The sequence below is a fragment of the Nomascus leucogenys genome, chromosome 15 (assembly GCF_006542625.1).
Source record: "Nomascus leucogenys isolate Asia chromosome 15, Asia_NLE_v1, whole genome shotgun sequence".
Taxonomy (NCBI): Eukaryota; Metazoa; Chordata; class Mammalia; order Primates; family Hylobatidae; genus Nomascus; species Nomascus leucogenys.
Genome location: NC_044395.1, coordinates 28891799 through 28903183, shown reverse-complemented (window position 1 = coordinate 28903183; position 11385 = coordinate 28891799).

Below are 11385 nucleotides of genomic sequence, written 5' to 3'. Positions count from 1 at the left end.
TATGAGCCTGACACTGTGTTGGATTTGTGTTTTTTGGTTTTTAGTTTTTCTGTTACTTTTAATCAAAGTTTCATGTGTACACAGCTTTAAAAAATTGAATAGATCTGTAAGATTTTTTTTCCTAAGGAAAAAGGCCACTACTCTGACTTCTTCCATTTCCTGTCTCCAGGGCAAGCCCTTTCAACTCTTTTAGATGTTATTTTTTTTTGTTATTTATTACCATGTCTCCAAATGACATGCTTATATTGCTTTTACTTGATTTTTAAATTTTAGGCATTGTTTCTTTGATTCTCAAAATAAAGCTTCCCTCTTCTGCTTCCCAGCATTACACATTCCCTTTTTATCCCCTTTTCTCCTCCCAACATAATAATTCAATATTTACATTGTTGACTGTGAGTACACTAAGGATATGTGTACATTATTGAGATTATGTAACTGCTGTGTACAGCTGAATGATGTATTATCCTTACCATATACTAATTTTTTATTTCCTATAGTTAACTGACTGCATAGATTTCTACCATATGTATGAATATCTTCTCTGTATGTTCAAACATAACAATTATTCCATCAGTTTCTTTCATCTTTTAAAAAATCACTCCTAGAGCAATCTGCTTTGTCCAAGTTGGACTTTGTGCCTTCTATGGGTGGTGTACAGCTGTAATTCTGGGATCTCCTTTACCATGATCCTGGGGATTGTCTCCCCTGTGTTGGATTCCCTGTTTCCCCATTTGCTATCTCTCACATCTTAGATTTACTCCATTCATGTAGAATAGCTTTTTGAGAACAAAGTGGGCATAGGAGTTACATTTTTTGCAACTTGTAAGAGAAAGGGACAGTCCTCCTATGCAGAGTGGTATAGGGATCTAGTTGTTTCTTAAACCCATTATCCTATCCCCCTCCACATGAAGCTGTTTGTTAACGCTGTATTCATATCCACTTTTTCCAAGTATTTGATGCTGCATTTTGCTGAGTTTTCGTGCTGGGCTGGCACATGCTGCTTCATACTCATGTCTGCTGGGTCCAATTACAACATACTGACCAATGCATGGCTTTATTGGACTCCGTTAATGTGTTTCCTGCATAGGAACTCATAAGTTGATTTTTAAAATGAATCTGTATATTTGTGTCTCTTCCATTTCAGACTCAGCAATGGAAAAGATTTGGATAAATTTTCAATTAAATTTTTCACTATCAAAATTAGAATTGTTAACTATTCAGTATCTGAAACTCAGAAACCAGTTAGGTTTGAGTAACTCAACAGCTCCTCACTAGTAGAACTATTACCATCTGAACTTGAGGACCAGATAGATTTATAAATACACATATGCAAATATATCTTTGGTCAAAAATATTCCTGAAAACAACTCCAAGTATCAGGTACTTTTAAAGAGGATATGAGGAGAGCTAATGAATGATGGATTTCATTTTTGTGGGGGAAATAAATATACCTTCATATTATTTGTGAATTTGGGATTGGCAAAGGTCTTTGGATATATTTCCAGTTTATCAGTTAATGTCAGGTAACTGCTGTATATGTCTTATGGTATTTATATTAGAAGCTATTTTGCATCTTAAGCACTCACGTATCAGGCTATTTAATTCTTATAACTGTGGAGTTGTACTGATGGGGAAAGTAAGTTACTGAGTTCTTGAACAACTTACTAAAGGTTATATATTCATTGAATACTGAAGCTTGTTATTTGATCAGAGTTAGGCTCAGATCTTTAGATCCAGAACCTCAGTCAACCACTATACTTAGTGGTGTGCTGGTAAATATTTAACAACCAGCAATCCTGGGGCAGGGAAGAAGAGGGCTTTATATGTAGCTTTTGCTTATTCCATGAAATAATGACGTGTAACCAATACCTAGGTTTAGCACATGTTGGCATTTTGCCATATTCACTTCAGATCTTTTTTCCTCCCATTTCAGGAATAAAACAAATGCAGCTAAAGACTTCATACCCCCCAGTTACCACCCCTTCATCTTTCCCTTTCCAGGGATAATCTCCAATATTTGTAATTTTAAGCTCTTACGCGCTTACTATTTGTACGTATAGTGTTTTGTGATTAAATCTTACATTTCCCTGTTATGATTGAAACATTAGGATGGAATCTTTTTGTGTGCTACTTAGAAGTAGCAACAGTGTCAGAATAATTGAGCTCACTTAAGCCCACATATACATACTGAGGAGTAGGCACTGGTGTGTTGGTAGTAACTCATCAAAAGATAGCAATTGGTCATCTAGAGGCATTCATTTTATCTGAAATTTTGGAAAGAATCTTTTCATAATAAAAGTATTACAGACATTGTAAGTAGCATGCAAATTTGCCTGTATTTTAAGAGGAATTTTCCTACCCACGAGTACATAGTTGCTGTTATTTACTTTTAGGGTCATTTTTGAATGAAAAAAAAATTGGAAGGGAGCCAGCATTAGAAGGGGAAAAAAGTAACATTTGTTGAGTACTTAAGCAGTAAAGCCCAAATCTTGGTGTGGTATACCCCTCTGCAGGTCACCTTTAGGGGATTGACCATGTTGCAGGTGTAAGACCACTTTTTTACTATCCTAGAAGCCTTCAGCAATAGGCAAGTGAAATCCCACAAATGTGATGGTCCTGATAGTTCCATGAGTGTTTTCGGTTGTTACTTAGCATCCTTTAAAGCTCTTTATGCTTTTTCCATTTTTGGGTGAGCAAGAAGCCTGCTAAATTAGTTGTTCTTTTCCCCTCTAAATCCACTATCTTTCACCCTTCAGTACCCCAGGAAGCTGACTTCTATGTACCTTATTGGCCAGGCTGTCTTTTTCTTGATCGGGTTTTGCAAATAGAGGTGGGGGAGGGTATTAGCAGAAGACTAGGTAGAAAGGGAAATAGGATGATTATCCACTTGCCTTCCTGCCCTGCAGTGGCTTGGAAATAGCTGTGTTCCTCAGCATCACAGCTTCTGACATAGCCTTCTCCATATATAGATCTCACGGGTTCGGGAACCACTTTTCCCTGCCTTTTCATTTTAGGAGTAGAAAGATCTTGCTCTTGCTTAGCCTAAGCTGCTGCACCATCTCTGGTAGATTTCTGTTATTCTTGCCTACACCCTCTTTGATCATTACTTTTGGTTGTGCCATCTGTTTCCTGCTACAACCCTGAATAATACAGTAATCTGTACCATGAGTAGTCCTGAGAAAGTGGAATTCTGGAATTGGATTGCTCACATATTTGATGTCTAGACAAATAACTTCCTTGTCAGGGAAAATGGATGCTTATCATTGGTGGCAAGTGGTGATGTCACAATTGCTCACATCATCACTAGTAATGGCATGGAGTCATGGAATACAAGTGGAGTACAGTGTTGGAAGATCAAGTGGCTGTGGCACATAGTCACTATGGTCATGGTAGGGATTACAGAGATCGTTAGGAGGACTGGCTCTTTTGAATGTCTAGAGCATATACACAGGGAAAAGGACAAATTGAAAGCAAAGGGAAAAATTGGGAAAAAGAGCATCACAAAATCTATGGCAACTCTAGGGGAATATCTTGTATTTTGTAGATACAGCTAAGAATCAAACCTAGAGCTTTTATTGTAAAGGCTGCTGAGTTGTAATACCAATTACTGGCCAGTACCGGGTCTCACATGCTAAGGTAAGGGCATTCGTATGGAAGAAGTGGGGCCTTCAGAAATGAAATGGGAACATTTGGGTCACCACAGGAAAGGCTGAGAACCTTGAGCCTTTTACATTTCCCTGAAACTTCCCTACTGGCAGAGGCAGCCCCATTTGTCTGAGGGGGAGGTCTTACTTCCTGATATAGTTTGAGATGTCATGTTGAATTCTAATCCCCAATGTTGGAAGTGGGGCCTGGTGGGAGGTGAGTGGATCATGGGGGCAGTTTTCTAATGAATGGTTTGTCACCATCATCTTGGTGCTGTCCTTTTGATAGTGAGTTCTCATGAGACCTGGTTGTTGTAAAGCAGGTGGCATCTCCCCCTCACTCTCTCACTTGCTTCTGCTTTCTGCCTACTCCCCCTTCACTTTCCTCCATGAGTGTAAGCTTCCTGAGGCTTCCCTAGAAGCTAGGTAGATGCCAGCATCATGCTCCCTGCAAAGCCTGCAGAACCATAAGCCAATTAAACTTTTTTCTTTATAAATTGCTCAGTCTCAAGTGTTTATAACACAAGAATAGCCCAGTACGCATCTCCACTTGCCTTGCAAAGGAAAAACAGTGTATCAATGAATTCACCTGAGATGGTTCTCTCATAAGCAGGTATCAGTTATCCTCAGGATTTACATCCACTATCCATCTTTACTTTTTGGAAAATAACCAATACCCTAAACGAAGAAGTATAAGATCAGGTCCAGGAGGAAGGGCCTATTCAGAAGAGTTGCAGAGTATTGCCACTTTGCATTGTAGGGATTTGAAGGACAGAATGGGAGTGGATTCTAAGAGCATTTGACCAAAAAGGGTTACATCAGATAAGGCAGGCATACTCACAGAAAATGTGAGTTAATGTGTTGGCCTGAGAATCTGGGAATGGTGGTAAGTCTGTCACATTGGTTAACTAAAACCTAAACTCAGTGGTGGCCTACAGTCAACTATGTTGAAATGTTAGAACTTTCCTGACGGAAAGAGTCCAGAGTCTTAGGAAGATAGGAATGGGGATCTGTTCTTTGCTAATCTGCTCATTCATCCTCTGAGGGATGGGCTTAGAAGACAGTTACTTCACCAAGGATGTTTTTTTTTAAATCCATTAGTAAAGGAGTACCTTGAAAAGACTTAGGATATCATCTCTGTAGATCAAAGATGCTGCAGTGAATTTAGGTTACTTGTTTTCAATGGGAATAATACGATTCCAGAATTGTTGAGATCATGAGATGGTACTTGAGAGTAGTAATCAAAGGTTCTTGTGCCACAGGGGTTTCTGGTGATGGTTCATTGATCACAGGATCTCTAGGAGTAGATTAAATGGGCAGCCTGCAAGGATCTGTTTGACACATTAACAGAAAATTTCTAGGTCTGGTGGACAGATACTTGACTGAAATCACTGTGAGGATGATCCACTGCTTTATTAATTTTTTAAAAGAACTTAGCCATTTTATAGACTTAGGGTCTCTTAATGAAGGGGGTAGCTAGATCCCTTTGACAAAGAATCCTGCAATGCAGTCACAAGTATACAAGAGAAATCTTCTCCCAATCCTTTCTAGGGACACCTGTGTCCATTTAACATGGTGATTTTTCACCGGGGAAAGAAATACTGAGAACTTCTGGGGCCTGTTAGATACTGGTTCTGAATTGATAATAGTGAGCCCAAACTGCGCCTGTGTTGCCTTGTCTAAGTGGAAGCTATAGACATCAGGGAAAATGCAGTCTTGGCCTGAGTCCATCTCATAATGTGGTTATTTCCCCAGTTTCAGTTGAATAGTGGAATAAATACACGGTTGTCTCTCAGTATCTGTGGGGGTTGGTTGCAGGACCCCCCTCAGATAACAAAATCCATGGATGCTTAAGACCCTTAATGGCATAGTATTTTCACATCCTAAGCCCATCCTTTCACCTACTTGAAATCCTCTCTAGATCACTTACAATACGTAATTATTGTTGTACTCTATTGTTTTCCTAATTTATATTATTTTTATTGTTGTATTGTGTTTTAAATTTTGAACAGTTGTTGGCTGAATCCACAGTTACGACCTCTACAGATAGAGAGGGCCAACTATACTTACTAATTTGCAGGTGCCCCACATTGGTTCCTTTCCCTGCGAGGTGAAAGTTGTGGTAGCAAGGACCAAGTGGAAGCCCCTAGAACCGCTCATCCCTGCCTCCAGCTAGGGCAGTAAACCAAGTAATACTACATCCCTAAAGGAACTGCAGAGATTAGTGCCACAATCAGAGACTTGAAAGATGTAGAGGGGTAATATGGCTGTTTTCACTCCAAACTTCCTAATTTTCCCTGGCCTGGGGGTGGCATGAATGCTGTTCTTGTTCCCTAGGTACACCGTCAGACACTTCTCCTTCCTTCCTCACATCATCAATCTATGCCACCTACCTTCTCTTAGTGCAGTCATCTCTTCATCCAGTGGTACTTGCCCACATCCCCACTGAGCTTACCTGTTTGGCTAAGGCAAAATATTAGTCTTGGAAAATGACTGTAGATTACTGAAATTTAATCAGATAGTGATGTCAATTTTGGGTGTTGTTACTGGAACAAGTCAACACAACCCATAGGACCTCAAATGAAATTGTTCACTTAGCAAATGCTTTCTTTTTAATTCCTGTCAGCAAAGAAACTCAGAAGCAGTATATCTTCATATGACAGAGACAGCAGTCACTGTTTTATAGCTCTCGAGTTCTCTATCACAATGTGGTCAAGAGGGATCTTGATCCATTACACTGATGGCATTCTGTTTTCTGGTGACCTTGGTGTTAAGACACATGCATGCCAGAAGATAGGAGATAAATGCTGTAAAAGTTCAGAGGCTTGACATAGGGAATAAAGGAGTATTCCCTCTAAAATGAAAGAAGGGTTGCATCTTTTTGCACCAAACACAATAAATAGAGCAGCATAATGCTTGATGAGCTTCTGTGAATTTTTGTAGGCAAAATAACTATGTCTGATCTGTTGCTGTAATCCACTTACCAGGTAGCTCCTAAGGCTGCCTGTTTGGAGGGGAGCCATGTATCTGTGAAAATTCTGTCAGGAAGATGGAGGCACTACAAATGTAACAGGTAATTTTACCTCTGACCACTGCTTACCTTTATGTTAGTTCTTCCTCATCCTCTCAAATTATTGAGCATCCCAAATCTTGGTCCTCATAGCTCATCACTTTTCTATTAATACTTATTCCCTTGGTGATCTCATTCATTCTCAAGCTTCAAATGCTATCCATATGCTGATGCCTCCCACATATTTAATGTCTGTCCACACCTCTCAAGACCTCTTACCCGTCTCCAGACTCAGATTTCCAGATGCCTACACATGTCCACTTGATATCCACTCATAACTTGCACATAATATGTTTGAAACTAAGTTCTTAATAGGCATTCCCCACCCCTTCTTACCCAAACCTCTACCTTCCCTGGGATCATTTGTCCCTCTGTCCTTCTGTCTTTCTCTATCTCTGTATATGGGATCTTCATCCTTCCAACCACTTGGACTTAAGTCCATGGAGTCATCCTCTTTTCCTCCTACTCCACACATACGCTTCTTTCTTATACACAGTACTTGAGTACTTCTTTCAACACACAGTACTTGAGCAAAACTGTCAGTTCAACCTTCAAACCACACCCAGAGTTGGACCACTCTTCACCATCTCCGCTGCTCCTCACCTGGTCCAGGCCACCACTGCCTCACTTGGGTGATTGCCACGGTCTCCCCAACGGACTCCCTACTTCCAGTCTTTCCCCCTTCAGTCTATTCTCCGCATTGCAGCCATCTCCCTCGCAGTAAAAGCCAGAGTCTTTCTAACAAGCATAGTAGCCTACATGGTCTGGCCTCTGTTGCTCCCTACTGTTCTATTCTCTTTCTCATTCTCATTTCCTATTCGTATTCTCACTTCCTATTAGGTCGGTGCAAAAGCAATTGCAGTTTCAGACCATGAATTTTAAATCATTATAACTAAGCTCAGACACATCTTTATTAATCAAAGTAGGAACCATTACAATCAACACAGTTTTGCCAATGAGAAATAAGTTTATTCCTGTAGCATAAAAATCCATGCTTCAAGATTTGACGAACTCTTGGAAAGAATTTTCTGCATCCTGCTGGTTGTGGGAGCGTTTTCCCTGAAAAAGTGGTGGTTGGTTGGCCAGACCTCAGGTGAATATGGCAGATGAGGCAAAATTTCGTAGCCCAACTTGTTCAACTTTCGAAATGTTGGTTGTGCGATGTGCAGTCGGGCGTTGTTGTGAAGAAGAATTGGCCTTTTCTGTGGACCGATGCTGGCTGGCAGGCGTTGCAGTTTTCGATGCATCTCATCAATTTGCTGGGCATAATTCTCAGATGTAATGGTTTTGCAGGATTCAGAAAGCTGTAGTGGATCAGACTGGCAACAGACCATGAAACAGTGACCAGGACCTTTTTGTTTCGCAAGTTTGGCTTTGGGAAGTGCTTTGGAGCTCCTTGTTGGTCCAACCACTGAGCTGGTCGTCACCAGTTAACATATAAAATCCACTTTTCGTCTCACATCACAATCCGATAAAGAAACGGTTTGTTGTTGTTGCATAAAATAAGAGAAGACACTTTTTTTTTTTATTTTCAGTTAGCTCATGAGGCACCCACTTACTGAGCTTTTTCACCTTTCCAATTTTCTTCAAATGCTGAATGACTGTATCATGGTCGACCTTGAGTTCTTTGGCAACTTCTTGTGGAGTTTAAGAGGGTTCAATGGTTGCTCTCAATTGGTCATTGTCAACTTCCAATGGCTGGCCGGCACACTCCTCATCTTCAAGGCTCTCGTCTCCTTTGCAAAACTTCTTGAACCAACAGTGCACTGTACATTCATTAGCAGTTCCTGGGCCATATGTGTTGCTGATGTTGCGAGTTGTCTCTGCTGCTTTACAACCCATTTTGAACTCGAATAAGAAAATGCTCGAATTTGCTCTTTGTCCTACATCATTTCCACAGTCTAAAATAAACATAAATAAACAGCAAGTAATAAGTCATTAACAAAAAAAGCAAGAAATGCCCGTTAAAATGATATATAACATAACTACATTTATTTAAGAATGTATTCCAATATCAACAGTGCAAAAACAACAATTACTTTTGCACTCAACTAATACTATTCTCCCTATGTTCACTTTATTGCAACCACACTGGAATCTTCCCTGTTCCTTGAATATACCAGGCACAGTCCTGCTTCAGGTCTTTACATTTGCTGTCCCTTTGTCTGGAATGTTCTTCTCCCAGATACTCGCATGGTTCACCCCTTACTTCCATCAGATCTTTACTTGACAGTCATCTCCTTAGTGACTTCCCCTGGACACTCTAAAATTGTACATCATTCTGTTTCCCATCCCCAATACTCCAGATCTCGGTTCTCTGCTTTATTTTCCCTGTGGGGCTTAACCACCATCAAACGCACCATACATTTTAGTGTCTTCATTTTTGTATGTCTTGGCTCCAGTGCTTGCCAGACTATAAGATCCAAGGAGGACAGGGATTTAAACTAGTTTTGTTTACTCCTATTTCCCCATGGTCTTATAACAGTGCCTAGCTCATATAAAGGCTCAACAACTGTTTGTTGAATGAATGAATGCTGTGGTTTTGTTTTAGTTGTCTAGGGATACCATAACAAAATACCACAGACTATGTGGCTTAAACAGAAATTTATCTCCTCACAATCCTGAAGGGCTAGAAGTCTGAGATGAGGGTGTCAGTAGGGTCAGTTTCTTCTGAGGCCTCTCTCCTTGGTTTGTAGATGACCCTCCTCTCCCTGTGTTTCTTCATGGTCTTTATGTTTATCTGTGTCTCATCTCTTCTTATGAAGACACCAGTCATATTAGATTAGTGCCCACCCTAATGACGTCATTTAACCCTAATTACCCCTTAATTATCTTATGTCCAAATACTGGCACATTCTGAGATACTTGGGGTTAGGACTTCAACATATGAATTTGGGGTGAAAAAATTCATCCCACTACATGTCTGTACCCCTATGACATAGTTATTCACTTTCTCAGATGGATCATTTATTTCCCCATTCTCTCTATTTGCTCACATAATGCTAATCTCTTTCCTTCTTTGCCAATATTCCAATTTTCAACTACAGTCATGCGTTGCTTAATGACAGGGATATATTATGAGAAATGTGTCCATTAGGTGATTTCATTATTGTGTGAACATTATAGAATATACTTACACAAACCTAGATGGTACAGCCTACTACACACCTAGGCTATATGGTAGAGGCTATTGCTCCCAGGCTACAAACCTGTACAACATGTTACTGTACTGAATACTGTAGGCAGTTATAACATAATGGTAAGTATTTATGTATCTAAACATATCTACACATAGAAAAAGTACAGTTTAAATTTGGCATAAAAGACTAAAAGTGGTATGCTATTTTTAATGGTGCACATTGTATAGGGCAATCACCATGAATAGAGACTACAGGGCTGGAAGTTGCCCTGGGTGCATCAGTGAGAGAGTAGTGAGTCAATGCGGAGCCCTAGGAACCTACTGTCCACTACTGCAGATGTTATCAACACTATACACTACACCTCGGCTACACCAACATTATAAGAAATATTTTTCCTTCTTCAATAATAAATTAACTTTAGCTTAGTATAGCTTTAAGCTTTATAGACCTTTTTATGTTTTAAACATTTTTACTCTTTTGTAACAAAACTTAAAACACACACATTGAATGCTATACAAAAATATTTTCTCTTTATATCCTTATTCTATAAGCTTTTCTCTATTTCTGAAATTTTGACTTTTTTTTTACTTTCTAAACTTTTTTGTTAAAATCTAAGTCACAATACACACACATTAGCTTGGGCCTGTACAGATTCAGGACCATCAGTGTCACTGTCTTCCACCTCCACATCTTGTCCCACTGGAAGGTCTTCAGGGGCAATACATACAGGGATCTGTCATCTCCTGATAACAGTGCCTTCTGGAATATCTCCTAAAGGGCTTGCCTGAGGCTGTTTTACAGAAGTAGAAGGAGTAAATTTTAAAATAACAAATATATACTGTAGTAAATACACAACCCAATAACAGTCCTTTATTATCATTATCAAGTATTCTGTACTGAACATACTTGTATGCACTAGACTTTTATACAACCGGCAGTGTTGTAGGTTCGTTTACACCAGCATCACCACAAACACGCGAATAATGCATGGCGCTGTGAAGTTACAATAGCTATTATGCCACTAGGCAATAGGAATGTTTCAGCCCCATTATAATCTTATGAGGCCATTATTGTATATGTGGTCTATCATTGACCAAAATGTCATAATCTGCCACATTACTGTATACATTTCTATATTTGTTTGTATAAAATCTCTGTCTTCCTTCCACCTTTGGACTCTTAAGTTTCAGGCATTCTGTTAACACTTGACTAATATTCTCAATTTAAACATCATAGCCACACTACAAAGTAAGCACGGTTACTCGTATTTCAAGAACATAAAATCTGAGGCCCAAGGAAATTAGACAATTTTTCAGAGGTCATATTAACTCATAAATGATGTCATTCTGATTTTAATTTAGTTTCCACATACTCAAAAACACATTCTTTTATTTTTTATATCACATTGTCATCAAGATGAATGGTGGAAAATCATACTTCTGCCTTATATGTTGTGAGTGAAGCTGCCCTTGAAGGAAGTTTCTCGTTTCAGGAAATGAGATTAAGTTTAGATTCTGAATAATTATCCCCA